This window comes from Centrocercus urophasianus, unplaced genomic scaffold, assembly GCF_019232065.1.
Source record: "Centrocercus urophasianus isolate 14NV4802_14NV808 unplaced genomic scaffold, USGS_Curo_1.0 seq_2, whole genome shotgun sequence".
In the NCBI taxonomy this organism is placed as follows: domain Eukaryota; kingdom Metazoa; phylum Chordata; class Aves; order Galliformes; family Phasianidae; genus Centrocercus; species Centrocercus urophasianus.
This window is the reverse complement of record NW_024884755.1, coordinates 4,280,727-4,298,559: the sequence shown is the minus strand read 5'-3', so window position 1 is coordinate 4,298,559 and position 17,833 is coordinate 4,280,727. Positions and strand designations below refer to the sequence as shown.

General features: G+C 42.7%; 1 protein-coding gene across 5 annotated transcripts in view; it reads left to right on the top strand.

The window, feature by feature from the left end:
• The window catches only part of ADCY7 (adenylate cyclase 7), a 59,640-nt gene that overhangs the window by 1,968 nt on the left and 39,839 nt on the right, over positions 1-17,833 (top strand). For 2 of the 5 annotated variants that reach the window (XM_042821388.1, XM_042821384.1), the window contains exon 2: positions 17,591-17,742. The exons of 2 other annotated variants lie outside the window; for them this stretch is intronic. The gene's annotated coding sequence lies outside the window, so the exon portion shown is untranslated. Of the gene's footprint in view, positions 1-2,779; positions 2,799-17,590; positions 17,743-17,833 lie in introns of those variants that run through there. One more of the 5 variants, XM_042821387.1, reaches the window with a different exon arrangement.

Below are 17,833 nucleotides of genomic sequence, written 5' to 3'. Positions count from 1 at the left end.
GTGATAGGTGCGAAATAAATAAATGCTGTAGTGCTTGTGGGTTTTTGTTTATTACAAAGATATCCCATCTTCCAGATGTTGAAATCCTGATCCGGAAGCTTTTAAAAGGTCCCCTGTGGGCAGGAGGACGATGTGTGGCAGGTCTGTGGTAAGACCCGTGTGCACAGGGTATACTTGTGTGAAATAAGTGCTTTGGAATTAAGTATTCTGAATTGCAGTGGTTGACAAAGTCATCATGCGTTGACATTTCCCTCTATCCAGAGATGTAGAATGGAAAATAAGAATGAGAAGAACCAGCCTGGAAGCAAGAGGGCAATACTGGTTTCTAATGGCCATTAAAGGACGTTATTTGTGCTTCCAGAAGCCATTACTTACAGCAGTTAGGGACATTGGGGGTTCTTGTAAAGCAGCCATTAAGCTTCTTAATTTTTTTCTTAATGAAGCTAATGTCAACACCATTAAGAGAAAGCAGGGAAGGCACTTCATTCCCTAATGTATGTGCATCCTTACCTCGTGGTTTGTGCTAAGTGAAAGAGCAGGTGCTGGTGGAGAGCTAATTAGCTGAGGTGTTAGCCTAGAGACAGATGAACGCAGCCTTCTGTTAATGTGGGTGTCTGTGTAATTGCCAGTGGCTCTGGGATCAAAAAGAGGAAAGACGGTGTTCCTTGTGGAATTACCAAAAAATGAAAAATATAAATTGAAATCTTACTGATGTGTTTGTTGGAATAAGTTCTTGACGTAACGTAACAGAATTTATGGAAACGATCACTTTTAATGTGTTGTAAAGGCTTTAAAGCGTAGGGTGAAGCACTTCACCCGGAGATTCCTCCCTCAGTCTGAATGTCTGTGATAGAGCTATGTTGATCTGTTTGGAAAAGCACCCGGCTGCCTGATGGCTTGAGAGGGTTTGGTTGCTGTATTAGGGGAATGAAATGTAGCACTGAGCAGGGCTTCTGTTCAGATCGTCTTTTGGGACTTCTATGGGAAATATACGTATGTTTATCAATCCAGGACCGTTTGTTTACACTAAGTGACCTGGAGATGAAGGCCGTGTGGGAGGTGGGACTGGAGGTGTCTGGGCTGCAGAGGGCTGTCTGCTGGTAGGCACCATCTGGAGGGCTGTTCTTTCGCAGGCTGAGCTCTGCTCAGCACATCTTCTATTAAGTGAGTATCTGCGAACTTTCAAGATGATGATTTGCTAACCTGACAGGATGTTACAGCGTGAAGGAGTTTGTAACCGTTCTGCAGGCAGATCGTCCTGCATCAATATGAGGAAGTGCAGCTTCTGCCTTAGGCCGCGAGGTACGTGCCTTGTGTGCAGTGCTGACAAACAGGCCTTCTGCTCTCAAAGTGTAAAATAGGAATAGAATGTAGAATAGAAACTTCTGCTGTTTTTGCCCTTTGCTCTATACCCTGCCCTGCCTTCCTTCATTCGCCCCAAGGAGGCTCCCGGCTCTGTCCCACAGTGCCAGCTGCTGCCGTGGTGGTCTGCAGTGCATTTCATCTTTCATTCTGCACGTGTTTTTCTTTGCTTAATACACACAACAGACAGCAGTGCGAGTACTTTATGCTGTGATACTCACTGCACATCATCTGTGGGCTCCTACTCTAGCTGAGCCTCATCTCTTCAGAGTTAGAAAGATAAGACTCAAAAGGTGAATTCATTTCCTCCAGGTTCTGCAGAGACAGATGAAAGGGTAATGCTGAAGAGGAATGTGGGATTGCCGTTCCTTCTCTAATGGAGGCATTGCTTTAGCTCAGCAGCTTGTAGTTATTACATGGATTTTTAGTAAGATGTGTCCTTCAAATAGGAACGTGATTTGTTTTGTGTAGCCTGATTTCAGTAATGTTCTATGCAACTCAAGCTGGTGTTCTGTGACAGCCAGGCTGCTGTTTTGCTCTTTATGGCACAGTGTGAGTTCAGCAGCTCCAGTCTGTCTGTGGTTTAGAGACAAAGCCACGTCAAAGTTGGCTCAGGGCTGCAATGCTGCTGCTTTTCTGAAGAGCCTCCTTGCAGCTCATGGCACTATGCATTAGCAGCTGTTCTGCAATCCTCATCTCAGCATTAGCACAGCTTTCTGGCCTGTAATTAGACAGAAGGAACAAGCAGGGTGTGTTTAGCTTCTGTTTTTTGACTTAGAGCTAAGTGATTAAGTAACATGCTGTAGTTAGTACAGAAATAACAAAGACTTCCAAGGCTGTAACTGAGGTGTACATAAGAGGAAGGTGACAGGTGTCTCTGGATGTGGCTGTTTGTGGCAGCCTCACTCTGTAGTGCCTGCTTGCTGCCTGATGTCTGCCCGGGTGTGAGCTCAGTGCCGGCAGCGTGCAGGGCTTCAGCTGTGTGAGGTGTTCCCAGCTGCCTTCCTTGTGTCCTGCCTTCAGTCTGCTTCCATCACGGGGCTCTTTGTCGTCCTCTGCTCTCCGTGATGCATGAGCCAGTACTGCTCAGCCTGGGTGCTGTCGTTCATCCCACAGTTAAGGAAACATGTCTTTCTGAGATTCCCAGCGAGTATAGTCATAAATTCCCTTTTGATAACATTGCCTTGTAGTTGACCACGAGTGTCCTCTTGTACTGTAATCAATATTAAAATCTGTTTAAAGGACTTTGATTAAGTCCTAAGGTCTTACAGTGCGTACTTTATATTGGGGGAGGAGGGAGCGTTAGCCTTTTATAGGCAGGTAAATGTTGAAATAGCCTACATGTGACTCCTTGCAACTTGTTACTTTTCTCTCTGGGAGAAGTTTTGTTATGACCAATAACATCAGCGCTCCAGTGAATTGAAGAAAATATTTCAGTAAGAAGGTCTTAATTCGTAATTTATCCTGGATTTTAGTCATTAGGTGCATAATGTCTAATTTGTGATATCTTTTTTATTTCTATGGAATACGATTTTTTAGTATTAGGGCATTCTTTTTAAAATGTCTTTCTCAGAACCAGTTGCTGAGCAAAGCACTAGCAGTGTCTGACTTTCATTCAGGCACTGTGTTCTGCCCGTGTAAGCCAAATGGAGTGTGCAGATGCTGCTGGGCTGGATAGCAAGCGTGGTGGAAGCAGCCGTCAGAGCTGGGTTGGGAGCAGTCTGAGGTCACTGGGATTTACTCATGGGCAGCTGAAATAAATGGCAATGGGCAGTAAAGGGATCATTTTAAATGCCAGGTGTTCGTAGCACCTGGCTCGTGTCAGCCCTGGTCCATCTGTTACATTACTTTCAGGTAGGACCTGCTGCTGGAGCCGTGCTGAAGGGAAATGGGGGCACACTGGGGGAGAACAAACTTCCTCCTTGGGCTTCTTGTCTGTAGCTGGTTCTCCGTTGTTGCCACTGAACTTCTGGGGCTGAGTCAAAAAAAACCCAAGTTCCAGTAGCAGAATGGGTTTTCAATTTCAATTTCCTCATTTGAAAGGAAGCTGGGGCACAGCTCTCAACACTTTCTCACTTCCCCTGTGCTGACCGATCTGCTGGGCTGCTGCTGGAGGGTGGCCGGCACCGCAGCACCGGGTGGGATGGGGGAAGTGCTGTGTGAGGAGCACAGCCGTGTTTGTGAGATGCACTTTTACTGCAGTAAACTAAAGTAAATCATAGAGGAGAAGAGAAATTGTGTGTTGTCGTTATGAGCGCGCTTTGATCAGGATTAATCTGGGTTTGAGGTGAAAACCCTCTGAAAGTCCTTATTGCAGATAAAATCAATGAATCAATTGTGATCTTTACTTACTCACCCTGTATGTAGTACATACACTCGTGTGTGCAAGCCCTGTGCACTTCCTTAGAAGAGAAATACAGGTAAAGAATGCTCCTGTCCATTTAAAACTCCTAGGTTGCTGGCCGATGTATTTCAGTAAGAAGCCTGAAGGGAGCGTCAGCATTGCAGTGTGTTTCCTCACGTGTGGGGTGGGAAGAACATCTGCTGCCCTGCCCACAGCTGCTGTTCTGAGCTCAGGAGCTGATTGAGGTTTGGCTTTTGGGGGCCCCGTTTTGCTCTGCTGTGGATGTTCATTTGCTGCTCATGAGTTTAAGAATTCTTTCCCAGCGAGTGCTTTACATATGTCCAGCAGCTTCTTTTGGGAATGTCCTGGAAATGTCAGATTGCTTTCTGTGTGCTGGTTATGTGCAAATGACTGTTGATGGCTTTGTAAAGTGTATTTTTGGAAAATATCCTCCTGTGTCTGAAGAGGAACAAAGGAGTAAATTGAACCCTGGGTGGGTTCATGGTGTGGTCCTATGTCTGTTGGTGGGACAGGGCAGCTCTGCCTGCTTTCTGAGCTGGTTCTGGAACTCTGGGCAAAGCGGCAGTTTCTATAGGATAAGCAGTTTGGTTTTTTTTTTTAAATTTTTAATTTTAAGTGGGAACTTTTTCCTCCAAAGGAACAGTACAAGCAGGATAGAGGAAATGGGAAGGCAGCGTTGTTGGACTTCAGGAGACGGGCAGGGGCCGTTCCCTGCTGTTGGGCACCAGCTGCATCCTAAAGCTGCAGGCTGCCGGAGCAACCCGGGCTGTGTTTTGTGTGCCATACTGCTGGTGGAATTGTTAGCCCCACTGCAGTACTGCAATAGAGAGATTTGTGCTCCTCTGCTTTCCTTGTGCAATGGGAAATGAATGTGAGAATACTTCACTAAGTTACTTCTTAAAAATCTACAGGGTTTTTTTTTTTTTTGTAAGTTCCTAAGGAGTGTCCTGTTTTTGATTTTGTATTCTCTGCTTTTGGATTACAATTAGCAAACGAATGCTACACAGCAGTTATAATCCCCCCCTCCCTTCTCTCTCATGATGCTGCACCGTAGAAGAAGGCAGGAGATGCATCACAGCACTGCGGAGGCAGACAAAACCAGGAACTGATCTGAGAAAGTGAGAATTTAGTTTTGTAACTATAAACAACATGCAATGCTTTCAAAAAAAGTAGGAAAAAAAAGCAGCATAGTTACCATGTAAATCTAATTGGACATGGTTCTTACAGCACCACAAATATGCAAGGTCTCACGCAGGCAGGGTTGTTCAACCCCAGGAGCTGAGGTGTTGATTGCCTGCGTGCTGGGAGCTCACTGAGCCATAGAGCTTTGGTGACATCACTTGTCAGCGGGAGCAGAACTGGGGGCTGCTGCCTTGCTTCTGGCCAGGTGCAGACCAGTTAGCTAACAGCCTTACTGGACAGTGGTGATTAAATTGGGATTCATGAATAATGTATTGAAAGAATGAAATAATTGTCTTGTTGTGTTTTTTGGCTTTTTTTTCCCCTCTAGATTTTGGACAGATTTAGAATCAAGCTGTTCACTTTGTTATATTGACTGTGTGTGTGTTCTGTAACTGTTTATAAAACATGTCTAGACAGGGAATTTGGGTGTAGTTGTAGCTCAACTGGGTTTACCAGAGTGGCTTAAATACTTGTTTTAAATGTTGAATCAATTTTTGCCCTACATTCATCCAGGCTGTCAGAAATGCATTCTGCTGTACTTCACTGAGATGTGGTTCCCTTGCCAGTGATGGTTAAGCTTTTCTTAGTTATCTCTGCTGCTGAAAAAAACTTGCATATGAAGAAAGCTAACTAAAATGTTATTCCTGGAGAACACAGAATCAAAAAGCTGCTGTGCTTGTTTGTCTTTCTGGATGGCTTCTCATCTCTGTGTACAGGTGTCCCAGGCATCATTCTTTGATCTTGTGCATTTACAGATGGACAACCAGCGTTTTAAGAAGCACTTGCCAAAAAAAATATCACGCTACTTGATGGTAAGTCTATGAGGAGTGCTGGCTGCAGAAAGTGTGGATGCATAAGCTGGTTAATTTATTTTCTCATTGAAACCAAGCCAGGGAGTGAGGCAGCACTTCTCCAGCACACTGTGTATTCAGCGTGCTGAAAGCTGAGCTAAGTAACGCTGTGTGCATTTGGAATAGTTGGAAAAAGGATGGTGTGTTTCTGTTCTTACACGCTGTGAAAACATTCTCACTAGAAACAGAGGGGTTTCGAGAGCAGGAAAAGGTGGCTGAGGGTAGAAGAGGAATGATTCCTTTGACTGTGGCTCTCATTTGTGGAAACAGGCTGACTGCAGGTTGTAGGCAGAGAGGCCCTCTCTGCAAGGCAGCAGTCAGTAGTGCTGTGCCCCCATACATGAGTGCATTGAGCACTTTGGGGCTTCAGAGCTGCTTGGTGTGGTGCCTCTGCAGGCTTGCTCACTGGGCCTGGGCCTTGGAACAGCTGTCTTGGGCCTTAAAACCAGCACTAACTGTGTAGCCATTTCAAGTAAATTGCTCTGGAGGCCCAGTACCACCAGTACCACTGGGCTCCCGGGTGCCTGGGGTAGCTGACAGTCACAGACACCAGCTAACTGTGCGCCATGTTCTGAAGAAAGCTTTTAGGTGACGCTGAAGATTTCCAGTCAGTGCAAAATGAACAATTTTGCATGCTGTTCTTTGAGCCTCCCTTTTTTGACATGTTCCCTGGGGTCTGACTGATGCTCTCCTGGGCTCCCATCTCTGTGCTTCACACTTGCTACAGGCCTATCTCTACCTGGCAGAGGGATCCAGGCAAGCTTGGATTCTCTCACCATTCCCTCAGCTGCTGCCTGGCCCTCTGTTGGGCACAAACCCCTGGGTGGTCTGTTGCGTGGTTACCATGCAATTTGAGTTCAGACCTGAAAAACTGGTTTTTATGGGCACTAACCACCTGTTCTGTTAGGGAACAGCCCAGGTAATTGCAGATGGTCTTTAATGATGCCTTGTTCAAGTGTGGAGGCTGAGCACCACTCCTTCCTCAGTACGTTGCAATACAGTCCATCCTCCTATCTGGGCTCTGGGTCTTGAACAGGGATGTTACCTACAAAGGACTAGAAATGTCCAATTGACATTCAGAATGTAGATGTCAGATCATGCGTAATCAAAGGAATTTGTGCAGCGGAGCTGTATTTTGCGTCTGTGTTTTCTCTCCCTCTCCAGAATGGTGCACAGTCAGGCAGTCTGTATGTCTGCTGACATGCTGGGGCATAGCAAAGTAATTTTGGTCCTGGTAGTTCTTAGCCCCTGCCTGGGCAGGTAACTGGTCCGCATCAAAACCTGGGAGGATGACTGCAGAGAAAGTTGCTGAGGAATGAGCCATAATGCCTCCTGTGTGCATTGCCATCCTATGTAAGGCACACGTGAGACAGTTTGTTCTGGCTTCGTTTACAGGAGGAGATAGTTTGTACATTGGCAGTTGTTAGGGGAGATTTTATACGTTATGAACCCCCATAACTTCTGATACTGAGTGGGTTTGTTTTTCCCTCTGATTTTTTTTCAAAAGCGTTTTAATGCTGTACAGCTTCTCTTTCTCATGCTATCTGAATTTTCACCTGTTCTTGACATAAGTTTAATTTCTCTCTGTGGGCAAGTGCTGAAAGCTCTGATTAAAACACACAGTTTTGTGATTTAGTGTTATACTAAAAATGTCAGCTAGCATAAATATTCTGATAAAGCTGTAAGCTTGTCAGCCAGGAGGCTAAATCATTCTTATAACTTCCTTCCTGCCTTAATGGAGAAGGCTGCAAACTTCTGTGCACTTTAATTGGGCCTGTGACTTACACTTTTGTGTATGTTTCTCTACTCATTCTAGATTTCAAGCACACTAAATGAAGGAATATATGACCAAGGTTACATGCTGGGTTTCGGCAGCGTGTGAGACGGTGTTGTGTTAGGGCTGTTATCTTGTTTTTACTCTTCTGTGCAAGTGAATAATTTCTGAACAAGAACTAGCGGTAAGGACCTTAAAAGCAGGAGTATTGAAACAAACCTCTGGTTTTTTTATTGATGAGATGCTGGTGTTTCTTTTGTTTCACTTGAGTCAGAGTGAGCACGTTTCTCTTTGGGGATTCATTCGTATAGATTTACCATGCAGTCAGTGAGTTCCTTGATGCTCCTGAAGATTCACCAAATATTTGCTCTTCCTTAGGCTGATCTATTAATGGCTTCTGTAGGATCATAAAAGGATGAACAGGGAGAGACGTTTGTTTGCTCGGAGCAGGAGTGGCTGATCCTGGGAGCAGTGGGGAGCCCAGACCTCTGGCCCCATCTGCTTGTGCTCTGGGGCAGAGCTCTCTGGCCTCCCCTCTGCAGACTGCAGGAAGGAAGGTGGGGACTGCGTGCAGACTGGTACTTAATTCAGCATTGTTGCCTTTTATTTAAATGACACGTTTCTCCATGCATTTTTGTGCTGGCTTCCAGTCATCACCTCAGCCAAGAGGAAACCTTTGGGGAAGCTTAAAGTCAAACAAAACTTGAAATAATTGTTGTATTAGTTAATGCATTTCCTGTTGTGAATACCATTTTCTGTAACTCTTAATATTTGTTTATTTTAGATTACTTACATTCTGGCTTTATGCTCACGGTACAGGTTTATTTTCACCCATGATGTTGATAATGCAGACATCTAGTGCTCACAGTGAATGCAAAACACCTCCTCGTCTTGGCATGGTTGATTGCAGCTGTTATATTTTTATTTTATTTTTTTTACTTTTGTGCGTCATCCTGTCTAAGAACTCAGGATTTCATAAATCAGTGTTTTGGGTGGGGAGTTCAGTGAATGTTAGTTTCTTTGTTCATTGTCCATAGCATTATCTCAATATAAGAACTTATTCTTCTACTGCTCTTAATTTGTGCTCAGTACCTCTAAGTGACCCTGCACAATTCATTTCCCAAAGGGACGTTGTACTGTTGGTACCTTTGTTACAAACCTGCTGTGGTTTAACTAAATGTTACAGCATTTCTATGGCTGTGTGTAGAGTAGCTAAAAATGTAGATGTGCCTGTTCTGTGCGTGGTTTAGGTCACTGAAGGGTTGCATATGGTTTGTGTTTTTTCTTACCCTCAGATATTTGGCTGCTGGCTCCTGAATGAAGCAGGCTACGTGTTAGGTATGAATACAGGGTTTGTCACGTCGCACAGGCTATTGCATTTCTGCTTCATTTGTTAAATTTTTGTGTTTGAGACACTTTCTTTTTTCAATCATCATGGTATTCCCTGTTGAAAGTTTGTCAGAGACGTTAAATGGCTTAATTAAGTGTCAACAGAAATATCTGAAGGAAGTTGTTAGAGTAAAAGCAACTTTTGGACATGAAAACGTTTGAGAGCGTTACATTAGAAATACAAAACGTGCACATGTTTGTGCTTTTTTTTTCCTTTCTCATTGGGAAATAGTATGTCTTTCTAAACTGGAAATGAAATGCAGGACGACTTGGTTCTGTGATTTGCGTAGGTGTGTAAAAATGTGTAAAGCATATAAAATGTATTTACATAAAAATAGTCACAACAGAATTGATATTTCTCTGTTTGCACTAAGAACTCTCTTCTTATTAAAAGCATGAGCTGAAGCTTTTTCTTTTGATTGTGAAACTTCTTCATTTAGTCCTCCCTCGACGTGCACTTACATACAGGTACTTGTGGTGTGTGTCTTGCCATGTGACAGTCTAGGATGGAAGAATGGATTTTTTCCCATGTGAAGTTACTGTTTTTTAGGTGGCACTCAGCATGATTAAGCGGTGGAAGCACAAACCTGGCAGTCAGCAGATGCAGTTGGTGTTGATAGGGTGATCCTAGCAAGTCTGCTTTTCTTCTGGCTTTTTCTGCCTGCAAAACGCTGATGCTAACAAGAGTACAGGAGGTGTTAGGTGCTCCTCTGGGAGGCCCCTGGCAAAAGCAGAATGCGCTCTGGGCATTAACGGTAATTAGGCTGCTGGAACTTGCCCAAAGTATTAGCAATATATTCTTGCTCTTTCTGAAAAATAAAATAACAGATCTTTTTCTAGTAAGCAAAAGCGTGGATCCTGCTCTGCAGCCCGTGCAGGGTCCTGGCTTCTGCCGGCACAGAGCTGCGGGGATGGCTGCAGGGCAGCGTCTGGCTCAGCACTGACTCACAGGAAGGAGAGCTGCTGCCCAGACCGGTGCCGCTGCTCAGCTCCATCCAAGTGGTGCAAGCGCAGCCCTCCGCCCTGCTCGGGGAACACGCCTCGCATTGCCTTCATTTCAGTGGGGTAAGCCAGCCTGGCTGGGGGGAGGCTACTCTTGTGTGTACTTATTGGTTCCCCTTTCTTAGATTCTTGAGAATCATACCCTGGGAGTATGGACTGGCTGTAACTGAACTGGCAGTCACTGCTGGCAAGCATTAAAATAGAGACTGTTCTGGCTGCTTGCTAACCTGAGCAGCCTGTTTTCCCCAAGCAGCTGACCTTTCCCATCACTGAACCTTCCCTAGCATCTCTCTGGGCTCAGGGCATGCAGGGGGCACAGCTCCTTCCTGCCTTCGCCCTGCTCCTGCTGCCAGCCGCAGCACCTGCCCTGGCTGCGCTGTGTTGCTGTGCTGCTGGGCTTATTAGGGGAAAAGGAACGAGAACCGAGAGGCGCCAGTAGGTTATTTTTGAGCTGAATTTGCTGAGTGTGGGCCTAGAAATAGTTGCACGCTCATAACGAAACAGCAGTGTCGCGTGGTGACAAGGTAGGAGCAAGCAGTGGGGAGGGAGAGAAGGGGAAGCTCTTTTGAACAACTGTTACCAGCAAAGCCCCTGTCCCAGAGCTGGAGCCAGATCCACGGGTGTAATTGTTAAAAATGAGCAGCAGAAGTTCTCTAGAGTTCTGTTCACTAAACTAATTTAAACCAGGAAGGGAAGGAGGTGAGTTGGGCGGGAGTTGATTCATTAATGTGAACTTGCCAACTTGTCATAGCAGCTGTTTGGATTTGAGTACATCCCTGGCAGCAGTACCTGTCGTTTCACTGGTAGGCCATTGGCCTCTTATATTAGGGTTCATTTACTTGAGCAGAAACTTATACTTTGGAAGTAATGAAATAATGGCAATAATCTACCAGTCAGGTTGAACCCTACATTAAAAAATGTAGTAGTTGGGTTACAAATATGAGAAAGGGATGCAAGAAGCCCTATGATTTTATCTGCTGCTCTGCCTTGCTGTTGTTTAGGTATATTGAAAAAGCCACCTTTAATTCTCAGATGATCAAACCATAAATGAAGGACTTTTTCCCGCTTTCATAACTGAATTTGCAGCACTGATTGACTCTGTTTCTGTAACTGCCGTGACTATTGCTGGGAGCGGAATGACTGGCATTCAGTTATCCTTAACATGCATTCTTATTTAATTTTATATTCAAAAATAAGTATAATAATATGATGCAATAACTTAATTATTTTTATGTGATATTTAAAGCCTGGCATTGTGCTTCCTGCCACGGCCAAACAGGCTTTCTCCTTCAGGGCTAATTTCTGCAAGTATAAGATTAAAGTTAAGCAAAAAATTTAAGTGCAAAAGTTGATGTTTACTGTATTGCGTTGTTATAGTCCAAAATGGTTTGTGTTGTACAAGCTTTGGACTGCTGTACTCTTAAAATGTCTCAAGTATTCATTTATTTTGTCAGCACCTTTGTGGATGGGTGCTGGTATTAGTTTGGCCCCTTTGAGAGACAAAAGGGAGCACGCCTCACTCAGAGCCAGCCGGCGGGAGATCTTGGGAGGGCTGAAAGTTAGAAAATGGGTTTTGAGCTGTTTGCTTTAACCACAGCGGCCATCCTTCTCATTCATAGGCTGAGAGCTTCAGATGGCTTTGAGAATTTGTATGTGCACAGGATGGAAAGAAGGGATTGCAGGCAGGAGAAATGCCTCTGCAATTTATTATGTTTTAACCACAGGATGTGGTTGTTAAAATAATATATTGGGTTTTTGGCAATGTTCGGATTTCAGGCCTGCTCTTGAACTGTAGTGGACACTTTAAGTGAAAGTTAAAAGCAGTCAGAATTTTGAAAAGTAGGGAAATGGCTGTGGCACTAATTAAATGGGTGTTTTATGCTTCCCTGGGACCTCCCTGATTTACCAGGTAAGATCTTGCCAGCAAGCTATGAAGCTTAGGTTTTCTTCCCAGGTTTGCTTCTGAGGAACTTCATGGTTTTCATGCTTTTCCTATGTATGGCTGCTTGCTTTCCCCTGGTGTTTCTAATTTGGATCATGGATTATCTTTTAGGATGCTACCATTTGGTCAGATCATGGAGCTACTGCTGAAATCCATTTTTAGTCAGAGTTTTTTTGATGTAATATACTTGGAGAGGAAAAAGAAAAAAGCCAAAACCACGTATTTCTTCCACCAGCAATGAGAGAAACTTGGGATTTTATGGAGTTTATTTACATAGTACAGTTATATTTTCATTAAAAAATTTTGCCTTTTCTCAATTGGTTACTTCGTAAATTGTGATTTCTGTCCCTTTTTATTTCATTATGCTCTCTGACCTGGTTCTGGATGACTAGTTGAAGCGCATCACTGTATTATCAGCGTGGCATATTTTCTGTCTCTTCTAGTAGATCCCACATCACTCAGCTCTGCAGTGCCTTTCACTGGGGCTAGTTCTGGTGTACATCCACATCTTGTCTGTGCTGGCGCAGCCCTGTTGCTATGAGCCCTGCCAAGGTACAACGAGCGCCAGTAGGAACGTGCTGACAGAAGGACAGCGTGTGTTGGAGCCATGCTGGGTTCTGGCAAAGAGCTGCCATTGATGCTGGAGATCTTGCAGGAGCCGTGTGTGCTTTGCAGCTGCCTGTAGTAATGGTGTTTCTATCCTTGCCTTTACTTATAAAAAAATTGCAATTCTAGATTAGAAATAGTTTAAATGTTGCTAAGTTCTTAATTACTTATATTCTTGCACCAGATTGAGAACTCTAGTTGCTGAAATTTAAAAGCACTCCAGCAGTGCTACGAAACCTGTAAAACTGCTGGAGCAATAAAGATCGTAGCAAAAAATCTTGGAGACCTTGGAGTACTTCTGGGACGGGCTCTGCATGTGTCTTATTACTTCAAACTTCCTGCTTTCAGGAAATAGTTCCTGTGTTAATGAAATATTACTCCCCAGAGAGCAGGAATCGGTCCTTGCATAGAAGTCCTGTTTTCCAGGCATATCCAGAGGGACATCTGTAAGACGTTGGTAGCCACAGAGTTCCAGTGTAAGAAAAGGTGAAATGAAGGAGGGAACTGCAGATTGACCAGGAGCTGCAACTAGTGCAGTCACAATGCTCTGCTCTGCTGTTGTTTAGAAAGTTTATAATTCGTTTTATGGGAGGAATCGATACACTTTTGGCTTTTCTTGTGGTTTTCAATGTAATTATGAAGGTAGTACTGGAGAGGAAGTAGTCCCAGTTTTATCTAATGCTGTTTTGTTCTGACTTTTGTTCCTAAGCATTTATTTCATTTCTCCAATAAGCTGCCTTATATGTCGCTGATTAAAGTAAGCTGAAAGCCAAACATCAGCTCAATTTATCTTTCTTTAGACTGCTATTTAGGATAACAAGGAAGAGATTTTTTCCTGCTAAACTGTAAAGTAGAAGGAAATATCTTAGTCTATGTATTAATTTTAGTTTTCTTCATTTATGCTTGTTTATTTTTTTAAAAAAGAGAATATGAATTGTATTTTAAGGATTTCTGAAATACATTGGGGAGTTCTTAATTATGGACTCTGCAGGTTTCTGCAGGTGATAACTTTAGCAGCGTTACAAAATGGTGTCTGCCTTTTAAGACACTGAAGTATAGTGTGACATTTTAGTAACATTTAGTAACCCAAGTTACATATTTCCTGAAAAAAATCTTTTGTGTACGTATTCCAATAACATGCATTTTGTTGTAGATTTGGTAAAAAAGAATTCCAAACCTGGACCTGCTAAACACTCTGTCACTATATTTTGCCTAAAAGGACTTCAAGCGAATCTCAGTATTTCGGTTCAAAGGTGGTATGAGAGATTTGCTTTAAAATTTTCTCGTTCTCAATATGATTGTGATTAATTTGATCTGAATTAAGGTATTTCCACAACTGTACAGATGTAGGATGAGCATTCAAGGTAGGGCTGGAGCACCACTTCTGTTACACCTACTGCCAGGGTAAATTCTTGAGACTTATTGAAGTTAATAAACAAACCAAATAGATAACCAAAAACCTTACAGTGCTTCTTTACAGAAGTTTGTGGAGGCGTCAAATGAACCAGTAAGAATGTCTGAGTAAGGAGATTGGGAACACTTTTTACAAAACAGTGTCCAAACCCAGTAATGGATTGTATTAATATTAAAATAAAGAAGCCACTGATCAATAGTTGGATGTATATCTCATAACTGGACCAAGAGAAAGACATGAAGGGGAGTGCTTTGTAGCAGAAAAATGAATCTGAACTGCTACTTTCAGACTTTCTGTATGATTTCTGTAACCACAATGAAATGTGAATTTCTATGGGTTAGTTGTGCTGCTCAGTGATGAGTGAGCAGATGTCTTGAGACATTCGGGAAAATGAAAGTAATTGGGAGGTCTGTACTCTGAGGAGGTGTTGCCTTTGGGTAAAGTACGATAAGTCTGGGATTTTGTAACACAAAACTAATCCGTCCCTCTCCTTGGAGCTTCTGTTAAGTCACGTTTGTTGTTTCTTGAAGTTAATGAACTCTCTCCAAAATTGGCTGACAACTGTTTTCATCTCTGTCTTCTTCATACAACAGATTTCTTTGTACTAAAAAGCTAAAGCAAAGGAAAAAATTGTAAGAAAATTGAAGTAGTAGACAAAAGGTTTTGCTAAAGAGTAAAGAGAAGAGATGTTATTATTGGTATTACAGCTTGGCTGCAGGTTTTTCACCCTGTAACAGTTTTAGCTTGAAAAAACTTTTAAAAAATAACAACAACAAAAGCAATAGAAAAAATAAGAAAACAACCAAACCAAAATCAAAACGGATCTGTGCTGCAGGTGCACCATTGATCCACCAGCTCAACAGGACATAAGCAGCAAATTGGTAGGTGTGAAAAGGAGCTGCTGTCAGAGCAGCAAGGTGCAGTGCGCTTGGTGGAGCTGCTAAAATGTGCCTCGGTCAGAAGGAAGACAGCCTGTGCCCATTCTTAGGGCAGTAGGTGCCTGTGGTTAGCGCTGAGCGCAGGGAAGTTTGTCTGTCTTTCTGATCAAGAGAAGGCTCAAAGTACTCAGCCTGCGTCGTATCACTTCCTGAAACTTGCTGCTTATCAGCAGAGTGCTGCGTGCTGACAGGCTTCAGCTACAAAAACAGAATAACCTTTTTTTCCTCTTTGTAGATGTCTTCTACATCTGTTCTCTTGCTTGCTGTCTCTGTTTTCAGTGCTTGTGTTTGCCGTGAGACTTGCTGCCCTTGGGTCCTGGTCCTGACACTGCTTCCAGATGAGCAGCTTGGTGCCAATGAAGTCGCATATAAGTGACTTCACATGTAAGCCTTTGTCAGAGGCTTTGGGGAAAGTCGTATTTTCTGGAACATTTTTAAGAAATAAAATAAAACTGAATTCACTGAAATTTTGGGAATTTGGCATAGTCCTTAATGTAACCCTCTACTAGCTAATCAGATACATTGCAAATACAAATTACAGGAATGAAGCCCCTTCACAAATACTGAAAACATCAGTGCTCAATTCTTTCTCTCCTCTTCCAGAATCTCTGACCAGTGTTCTTTCTGGATGGTTTCAAAACAGCATCACAGTGTGTTTTTCTGAAAGGCGTTATGCAATTCTGGAACACCTCAGCTGTCAGGTGTTTCCCTCCCTGTCCCACCTGAGTGCCAGTAAGCAGCTGCCTGGCTCTATCCCTGGACAGCACTGACCCATTTCTAAGAAGCGCGAGGCGTCTGTCTGCTGATGACCAGGGAGTCATCCTTAATGCTAGAGAAATATTGGGGTGTGAGTGGAAACTAGCTTGGGCATTCCAGGTTGAACATGTACCTCTATTAAGGCATACAGAGGTTAAAGTCTTATTTTTATCTATGTGTACACATGTGCATACATGTGCTCGGTGGATTTCTAGCTCCCTTGATAGATCAACTCCGTGAGTTATTTTTTTTTCCTTTCTGTTTTAGATCCGAGGCTGTCAGCAGCCTTTGTCAAGGTCTTGACCTTTCTCTTAAGAATCTTTTGCAGTTTCCACCTGACTTTTATAAATTGATGTCCATTGGTGTGGCTTGCTGAAGCTAACTGCTGTGCAAAAAGTAATGTGATTTGATTACAACTTGTCCTCGTTCTTATGCCTGTACTGGACACGTAGCCCATTGTGACAGAAATGCTTCCAGAGGCTTTGATGCTGAGTAGAATTGTGTCCAGATGTGTGTATGTTCACGTGGACAGAGGTGTCTCTGAATACAAACATTCTAACATGTATATTGTTATCCTTTCTTATTTTAGGCTAATGAAGATAAATGCTTTTTGATAACACTGTGCTTAAGCCTTTGAGGTACAATACTGTTTTATTTGAAGAGGACAGTACTTTGTCATCCTTGACAAAAATTTATAGATCCAGAAATTGTCCACTGGAGAGAAGGTGATTGGTGCTATATGACCCGGTCTTGTGAAGTCTCCAAAATGAAGTGTGCAAATGTGGCATATTGCTGCCACAAAAGTAGATGTGTGAGCTCTGAGAGAACTGTAGTGTTATGCAGTAAGATTTGAGTGACCTTGAGGGCTGGCTTAAACTTGGATAAAATAATAAAATAAGAGATTATGCCTTTTTTTTTTTTTTTTGATCATACATGTCTTGCATAGTGGAAGGTCTCTGGAGTTGATAAAAATCTTAAGTGTTTCAGTTATAGCAGATAGTTTTGAAGTGATTATATCTATGAAGGAGGAAAACATAAACGTTGCAAATTTTTCTACAAGAAATAGGAAGTACTGGTGTTGATCTGTGAGTCCTGCAGTATTTTGTAGAGTTCTGTCTGCTTTCAAGAAACATTCAGAAGAAATTAAGACAAGTGGAAAAACTGAGTGCCTATTTTGAGTGGTGATTTTAGTATGTATGTACTAGCAAGAGTTTAACAGAAAATTACTGCAGGGTTACTTGAATCCTTTTTTACAATAAAACACTTTCCATTCATGGTCATTTCATGCCAGACTATTTGGCAGTTCCATTTGCTATTCAGTTTCAAAGTGAACCTCTACTAAATGAGTCTTCTGCTCACCTGCTCACCTGGAGATAAAATTTTCAGTTCATCACATCTTAGGAATGTGCTTCCCTGCTCTTGTGCCTCAAGACAAAGCCAGTAGGCAGAGTCAGAATGTATTCACTTCCATGCTAGCAGTACTGCGATAAGCCTTCATTCAAAGCTGCAGGGTGCAAGGAAGGAACTTGTAAAAGTTGATCTTTGAATGTTATGCTATTTTGAATTATACATTGTTTTATTCAATGAAACTGCTGATGTTTCATCTCATATGTAATAAAAGTTATTGGAAAAACATACAGCTCTTATTACGAAGAATGCTGTCAGTTAAGAAAAACATTCTTTCATTTTTAGCAGACTCCCATTTGCTGTCATTGCTTGCAAAGCACTGAGATCAGTTAGCACCAGGACAGTACCTCTCATCAGTCTTTTGCCTTCATATCAGACATTTCCATCTATCATTATTTCAGACAAGTTACTTTCATTCTGCAGCTTGACCCAGTATAGTTAAATATTTAATTTTTTCTTGTATTGATTTTTCTAGGCCAAAGTTTCATTGTCTGTGGGGAAACTGAAAAGTATTTTTCTTCCATGAGCTAAGAGGGTAAGAAATAGAAAAATTCTTAGTGCTGATGGTGATCCTCAGAATGCTCTTGTCTGCCTTGTTGCAGGTTGGTGTGCGGGCCGTCTCAAAGGTTTGGTGTCAGGGGTCGTATGTGACAGGGCTGCACTCACTCTGCTGCAGAAATTTCAAAATGATCGAAGGAACCACAGTAGAGTGAAGAAATACTACATTTGCTGATGAATTCTGTGGCCTGTAATGGTAAGCAAACAACAATTGTATTTGTTTTTAAGCAGGAGTAAAATTCAGGACAGTAACACCCGCAAGTAACCTGTTGTGCACAGCTCAGCCT